Here is an 8,476-nt window from a genome sequence, read left to right on the forward strand (position 1 = left end):
GTTTTTGAGACATGATTTTTTGAATATTGAGTCATATATTTTAGTACTAGCTACTCTAAAATTGCTTGAAATTGCAAATTCTCATAAAACTATGCATAGTATTGCTTTTTAAAGTGATTCCTGGTGGTTTTGGTATCCATAATATAATAAGGAATCAAAATATAATCAAATTTAAAAAGTGTCTTGTATGGGAAAATTTGACCTTTTATTTTCAAAAAATCATGTCTCAAAAACTAAAAAAACCATACATCTCTGATTTTTTGATATGTTATCCCAACTAACATTTATTGTGAATGTAAACGTCAACAAAGCGTCCTCAATAAGGCTTGATGCTGAGTTACTGTGTTGTACATATAGATGGAAGCTTCTATGCAAGCCCTATACCAATGAATCTGGCGAACTTAATCAGCATGTATATGCTGTGCGAGAAGCTTCTATGCCACCAAGTCATAGCTCTTTTCTCGGCTCCTATGTAACCACTAACTGAATAACATCTTGAGAAGGCGCTTTTTCAGCCTTTTCGCAATTGTTATATAATAGTTATACGGCATCCCCAAATTAAACGATTAAATATAATTAGGTTATGGATACCGTGACGCAATACATGTGGAACTGGAATTATCACTTTTAAAATTGAATAATTAAAGTACTTGCCGCTATTTGGAATCGAACTCCCGATCTCCGTATCCACTGGTCCCGATGATGTCCTCGCTGCCACACTGCTATATATAAATAACATAGAAAATAGCCCGTTTTGTTTTACTCCAGGCAAGGCTTCATAATTGTGCCACAAGAAACCTTACCCAACTTCATCTTGCTGCAAAAGCTTGTGAAACGTCAAACGCAATATAATGTTTACATTGAACAAGCTGTGTGATTGCGCCAACAGATTCTTCTTCACAGCTTCTAGCTGAAAGAGTGTTCTTTAAACGGCTACGAAGCGCTGCTGTTTTGTGTTTTGGCAACATTACAAAACGTACTGTATAAAAGCAGCTGTTGTAGTGGCTGGGACTCTTACTCGATTTGCACATCTTCCGGAAAATCTTCCGGCATTGAATTAAAGTGCAATAAAAGCAACCCAAATAATTTCACAGCACAGAGATGGATAGCTGTAAAGAATTTGTGTAGTAGCTATATATCCCGCTCAAAGTTTGTTTTGACAATAATGTTTACATCCGACAAGCCGTGTTGGTAAACCAACAGTTTCTTTATTACAGCTTCTAGCCGTAATGAAATCACATAACGGCCTTTAAAGCGCTGCTAGTTTGGGGATTTGTCAGTATAACGAATTGTACTGTATAGTAGCAGCTGTTTTGTTAGTGGGGACTCCTATTCCATGTGTTCAAGTTTTTACATCTTCCGGGAAACCTCCCGGAGTTGGAATAGAGTGGAGTAAAGGCAGCCCCAGTGACAAGCAATGGAATTCTGAAAACCGAGTTTGGTAGCTGGATAGTGCTTGTTTTGCAGTCGTGTATTAGTTTATGCTTTATATTTGACTAGCTTTCGTTTTATTCAGCGTTGACTGCTTTTACTCGATGGTTACACAACAGAAAGCAAATGACTGAAGCTTATGGCGCTGAAAATGTTAGTTGGGTCCTCTACGGTTACTTTTAAAAATTTCAACAATTCCTTTACAATTGCTTCCAAGAATAACTTCAGGAGTTTCACTTCTCGCAGATTCTTCCGAATATTTGCACAAGAATGATGGCTATGATTTCTTCTGGAATTCCTACGATGTTTCTCAAAGGAATTTCTGCGAGAACATATTCAGAAAGTCCTCCAAGATTTTCTTAAGAAATTATTTCCTCTTTTTCCATGTGGATATTTCCAAATATTTAATTGATTGTTTCAGAATTTAAATCGAATTGCCTGGATGATCCGCAGAGGAAATTTTCAGAAACATTTGCTAAAGGAAATGCCCAGAATACATTTCCAGCTATTGGCTTCTTTAGGGGCATGGGAAAAAGGTCAAGAGATATTATATTACAGTTGAGATAATTTCATATTCGGAATCGACACGCCAAACTGAGACAAAATCCAAATTTTCATGAATGTTAATGCCCGGGAACCTGTTAAAATAATAATTTGAAGTTTGAATGGGCACCCGTCATCGCATTTTGTATTGCGCGGAGCTGTCCAGGCTCCATCCACAAATTACGTAACGCTCGAGGGGGAGGGGGGGGGAGTATGGCCGAGCGTTACGGTCCATACAAAAATTTTCGGGTTTTCATACAAAAAAGCGTTACGGAGGGGGGAGGGGGAGTCGAAAAATGTCGATTTTAGCGTTACGTAATAAATGGATGCTGCCCAAGCAGTTGCCCAGCTATCAAAAGGTGATTTCAAAAAATCTCTTTGAAATTGATTTTAGGCACCAAAATCTGAAAATAATCATAGTGGCTCAGAAAAAAGGTGCTTTTTTGTATAAAATCGAAACTTCAATACATTTTTCAAAATTTAAAACCCCAATTCAACAAAATATTTGTTTTAAGAGTTCCTTCGAAAAATTTTCAAGAAATTGCTGCACGATTTCATCCAGAAGTTACTTTGGTTGTTTTAATCTTTTTGTTTTTATAAATTTTAACCTTGTGCTAGTTCTTCGGCCCATATAGCCGAGGCGGTAAACGCACGGGTATTCAGCATGACTGTTACGAACGCGAAGCGTGAAGTACATTTGAATCCACACAATTCGGATCGAATTCCTTTCCAACCATTTCCTACAACTAACCAAGCGAGCCGCATCATAAAACCCCAATCAAATTCGAACAATCATGACCTACCACAATATAATAGGGCCCGCGATTATAAACGTAGAGCAGAGCGGCAATGTTTATCAGCATAACGAAGCAAAAGCTATGCGGCTGAGGGACTCGACTGACTTTGAGCAGCATGATAAAATAAACAATCTGAAGCGACACCCGATGGAAACCATACCAATAGCCTAGCAGATCGGTAGCATTCTAAATGTAATCAAAATCCATCATTGAACTTGATCTTGAAAATTAGGTCAGCTGAGCATCGGGATCGTGCAAAATATGAATGGTAGATCTAATTCTGTACAAATACAATCAAATCATGTAGCTAGAGAGATTGCTCAAATTCAGGAAAATTCTCTCTTCGGAGAAGAAAATATTTCTCCTGTGAAAACACGAAAAACCATGTACCCGCGAAAGATCATTCTAGAAATCTGGCCGCTCATATATTCATGTTAAAACACGTACTGAAAGTGTAAATGTGTAGATCGTAACGAGAGCCGCTATTTCATCATCCTTTCAGGAAAGATCATGTGTAATTTTTGGTAGGCCCTGCGGCTATAAAAGAGGAAGATCAATAAAGACGACAGTCAGTTTTGTTTTTGGACTCCACACTGGATACCTCCCGGATAAGTATTTTGCTACTCAAATTCCTTTGATCCTGAACTTGCACTTGAGAAGCTTAAATTATTCTGATCACTTGATTGGATAATTCAATCCTTCTAAAGTGTTGATATTTAGAATCGTGGAAGTCTAAGTCATTGGATCGGTCAAACTTTTTCTCACTCTGGTAAGCCAAGGTTCCGAATGCGAGAAACGTTGGCATGAGTCTAGAAAAGGCCAGTTTGATTTTGATCCAAGTGTAGAGGCACTTATTTCTCACTCTGGTACGCCAAGGTTCCGAATGCGAGTAACGTTGGCATGAGTCTAGAAAGGCCTAAATCCTAACACACACGATTTGGACGTTCGATTTTAACTATTCTCCTTCTTGAACCTCCTACCCTGAGTGAGTAGTATCGGTGTTCGAAAGTAACGCGTTCCGTCTAGTCTGTTGGTTGGCACGCACGGAATGTAATACCGTATCCCTTCGCAACGGTACCGTGAAACGATTGTGGGTTTCGTCATCCTGATCATCGTCGATTCATCATCGCGATAGCTGTGGACAAGAGTGCTGCTGGATTCAGTAAGTATTTGGTCTAGTCCCACCACAAGAGGAACACCACACCCCGATCGTGCTGCCAATTGGAAGATTGCGCCCCGGTGCCATCGCCAACAATGACCATGCTGAGGGTGACGGGTTCGATTCCCGGTCGGTCCAGGATCTTTTCGTAAAGGAAATTTCCTTGACTTCCTTGGGCATAGAGTATCTTCGTGCCTGCCACACGATATACACATGCAAAATGGTCATTGGCAGAGGAAGCTCTCAGTTAATAACTGTGGAAGTGCTCATAGAACACTAAGCTGAGAAGCAGGCTTTGTCCCAGTGAGGACGTTACGCCAAGAAGAGAGAGAGAGCTAGTTCTTCACACAAGTTCTTTTAAAATTGCTGCAGAAATTCCCAGTTAATATCTACAGGATTTTTTTGAGGATTTCTCTATTTTCCGATTTTTTTCTTTAAATAATTTCTTACAATATTCAACCGAGGGCATTAACAAAAAATCTTCCTAGAAATTCACCAAATATTTGCCCATGGTTTCTACTGAAAAGTCTCCGAGGATTCTTCCAAGGATTTCTTCAGAAGTTTCTTCGACGATTTGCCAGAAAATTCTAAAAAAAATTCTCCCAAAATTATTCCGAACGATCCTCCAAAATTGTGTTCGTCCTACATAGTTTTTTGTTTCGGAGATTCCTCTGGCAGAAGCAAAGGAAAGTACTCCCGGTGAAATAATCAGCCATTCCATAGAAAAACGATATAGTGCATCTCCGATTGTCGTGAAACATGGTGGGCTTGTAGTTCTTCGGAAATAATAATGACCAATTTTCATATAGGGTGGTCCAAAAAATCAAGGGTTTTCAAAACTAATTTTTTTTAGAAAAATCGTAACTTTTGAACCATTTGACCGATTTCAAACTTCTTTTTTTTGTTTGAAAGCTATTGCATTGTACTTTTCAGGAAAAATACGTTAAAGGGACTAAAATGCAAAGAATACTATAAAATATGCAAATATATTAGTTTTTTCACGTTTTCATGGTCTCGGGACCAAAGAGGTACCCTGGTTTTATATTTTTATTAGAAAATTCAGGAAATTTGGCGTAACATAAAAAAATCAGACATGTATGTTGTCTTGTTTTTGAGATATGATTTCTTGAATATAGAGAGTCATATATTTTAGTACTAGCTACTCTAAAATTGCTTGAAATTGCAAATTCTCATAAAACTATGCATAGTATTGCCACAGACAAACAGACGTAACACTTCGAACATTTTTCGATTCAAATCATAGTCACGAAAACATATTCGCCCAATGCTAAAAGGCCTATGTTTGGCCGACCACCAACTAGGTGGCGGTAGTGGGCAAACGTCAAACTCGAACAAAAATGATGTGAGCGCCACGGTTGGGCAGTTGGCCAACTATCAAATTTTGAAAAAGACCGTTAAATCGGTGTACGAAGTGAATTATCAGAGTGTTACGTCTGTTTGTCTGTGGTATTGCTTTTTAAAGTGATTCCTGGTGGTTTTGGTATCCATAATATTATAAGGAATCAAAATATAATCAAATTTAAAAAAGTGTCTTGTATGGGAAAATTTGACCTTTTATTTTCAAAAAATCATGTCTCAAAAACTAAAAAAACCTACATCTTTGATTTTTTGATATGTTATGTCAAATTTCCTGAATTTTCTGATAAAAATATAAAACCAGGGTACCTCTTTGGTCCCGAGACCATGAAAACGTGAAAAAACTAATATATTTGCATATTTTATAGTACTCTTTACATTTTAGGCCCTTTAACGTATTTTTCCTGAAAACTACAATTCAATAGCTTTCGAACAAAAAAAAGAAGTTTGAAATCGGTCAACTGTTACGATTTACGAAAAGTTACGATTTTTTGAAAATTTTTAGTTTTGAATAACCTTGATTTTTTGGACCACCCTATATTAAAATTGGTCACCCTAATGACGAAACAAAAAATACGGGTCTAATTATTTCCGAAGAACTACAAGCCCACCAAGTTTCACGACAATCGGAGATGCACTATATATCGTTTTTCTATGGAATGGCTGTACAGTCAGGTCTTTTATTACGCGGTTTTAATTTACGCGGCCGCGTAAATGAAAACTCCATACAAAAAAAAATTTCATCGTCTTATTTTTGCATGATTCGTCGAGAAATGGTGAGACTTTTGGTGAGATTTCTCCAAAATTTCATACAAAAATACTGTGAAGCTTTTTTAGGGTGTCTGCATGAATCCTTTTCATATTTTTTTAATAGATGCATTGTCTTAAAAAAATCTGCAAGAATTCCTTCAAAATTTTGTGAAAATTCCTCTAAAAATTCATGCAAAAAAATTCCATAAATTTATTATTATTACATATTATTATTTTTTTTTTTTTTTTTTTTTTGTAGAGTGACCAGGTGGAGCTGCATGACAGCTGATAGCAAAGCCTGGACCCTTTCCCAACTTTCCCCCTACTAGTACCAATACTCACGATGGACTAGACGATGTCGTCAACTTGAGCAAAGTGTGTAGTAATTAGTATTGGGTCGTAGTAGTTTTTAAAATAACTATGTTTTAACTATTCCCTCCCATCGCACTAGTGTTTTGACCGAATGGAAGCTCCAAAGATGATATGATAATTGAACAATATTTCAATAATCGAAAATCTCCGAGATCACTGGACAACATTCAGAGAGAAAAAAAGCTGTACATGTTAACGCCTTCAAGGCACTATTCCTGAGAAATATTACAAAGAAGAGCAACAAATTTGTCATAGCTAATTTTACAGGTTTGATATTTTTGAAAATTATTCGGAGACAGCTGCCAGAGCTAGCGTTTTTAGCCGATATGGGCAACTAGTTTTCTGATAGCATCTCTAAACAATAAATCAAATAATAACCTAAGTTTTTACAATACATTCTGAAAATTATTTCAAGCTGATTACCAATTGTGTCAATAACCGATGTTGGTCATTGACAGCACCAGCATCATCCCCAAATAACTCTCATATTAGTGTTAGGTAACACTTTTTAGCTTCCATTCGATGTTGTAATGAAATCAGTCAAACCATATACGTCGAAATATAGTCTATAATGTGTCAAATTGTGTTCTTAATTTCGTCTAGTCGTCTTCTGCATATCTGTGATCATCTAAGTCCGAAGTATTATTATTACATCCACCGTAACCCTTTAGATTGTCAACCGTCCTAAGTCCTAAAGAAACATGTAACAAAATTCCTGCTTTTTTGGTCAGTGTTATAATACCGTCTAGAATATAAAATATAAGACAATCAAAAAGCTGATTTTTGTGTCAAAAATTAAAATGATTAAGATTATTTGTCAACTTGTATATATTCATCCCTACAAAACCTATAAAAAGAAGAAATACAAATATAAACTCATTTCTAAAATCAGCAGTTTTGACTGATTAGGGTTCAGAATTTTCTAAAGGTAATAAATTTAATTGTCAACGTTACCTAATCTGTAAGTCAATTTATCCTAGCGTCCCCTGTCTTGTGTACTTTCGAATTCAAGTGATGAATGATGAGTGTAACGCAGAGACCTCCCCTACCCACTCTTGCGTTACGTTAAATTCAACAATTATTGTTAAATTTGAGAAAATTTAAAGAATGCAAAGATTAGGTCTATGCAAGCTGAATTATAACTTGTGATAAATGCACTACGGATACTCCTTTGGTTCCTATTAGCACTTAGGCGCCGTCCACAAATTACGTAACGCTCTAGGGGGAGGGGGGGAGTCCAGCCGAGCGTTACGGTCCATACAAAAATTTTAGAGTTTTCATACAAAGAAGCGTTACGGAGGGGGGAGGGGGGGTCGAAAAATTCCGATTTCAGCGTTACGTAATACATGGACGCTGCCTTACGGCCGATTCCTTCACTTGCGATCAACTCGTAAACCAGATATATCTAGCTCAAAGTCCAAGCAGTGGAGAATAAACTGGCGCTAAAATGCTAATGGGTTAAGCCCTCCCATCGCGTCAAGATTGAATATCCAGGGGGAGGGATTATTATTACATATTATTATTTTTTTTATTAAAGAGATTTGCGACCCTGGGCTGGCTCATCTCTGCCATTCCATAAATTTCTTTTAGACAGTTTTAGACCGTCTCAAGCAATTTCTTTGAAAACGTCTTCAGAAATCTCGCGTTACATTTGAAAAGCGCCTATCCCTAAAATGTAAACAAATCGATTTTGATACCATTCCATAGAATCCCCCAACAGTAACTTACTGTACAAACCGAGGTACAACATCACCCACCTAATCATTAACCTTATCAGAATAAACCCCATCTTCAAAACAGCTTTTTTCCCAATCATTCATAAGCCCGTGCTCCAAATGGGCCAGTAACGGTAAAATTTTGTTTGCATTGGTAAGCCTTCTCGTTTAAAGGGCCGACAACCGAAAATTTTCCGAATGAGCCATTTTACGAAGTGACAACAATGTTGATGATGATGTTGGTTTTCACGGGTTATTGGACACTACCTCCTGTCAAAATTGTTGGGAATATGCATTTTAAAAATTCATTCATAAAATCGGCTCAGAGAGAA

The 8,476-nt window shown here is 37.2% G+C and overlaps 1 long non-coding RNA gene across 1 annotated transcript; it reads left to right on the top strand.

Moving 5' to 3' along the window:
* The first annotated feature begins 2,640 nt into the window (after positions 1 to 2,640).
* Positions 2,641 to 4,030, top strand: LOC134288824 (uncharacterized). The gene is made up of 2 exons (XR_009998137.1): positions 2,641 to 3,550; positions 3,648 to 4,030. It is a non-coding gene; the product is annotated as an uncharacterized LOC134288824 (long non-coding RNA).
* Positions 4,031 to 8,476: the final 4,446 nt, after the last annotated feature.

This window comes from Aedes albopictus, chromosome 2, assembly GCF_035046485.1.
Source record: "Aedes albopictus strain Foshan chromosome 2, AalbF5, whole genome shotgun sequence".
Taxonomy (NCBI): Eukaryota; Metazoa; Arthropoda; class Insecta; order Diptera; family Culicidae; genus Aedes; species Aedes albopictus.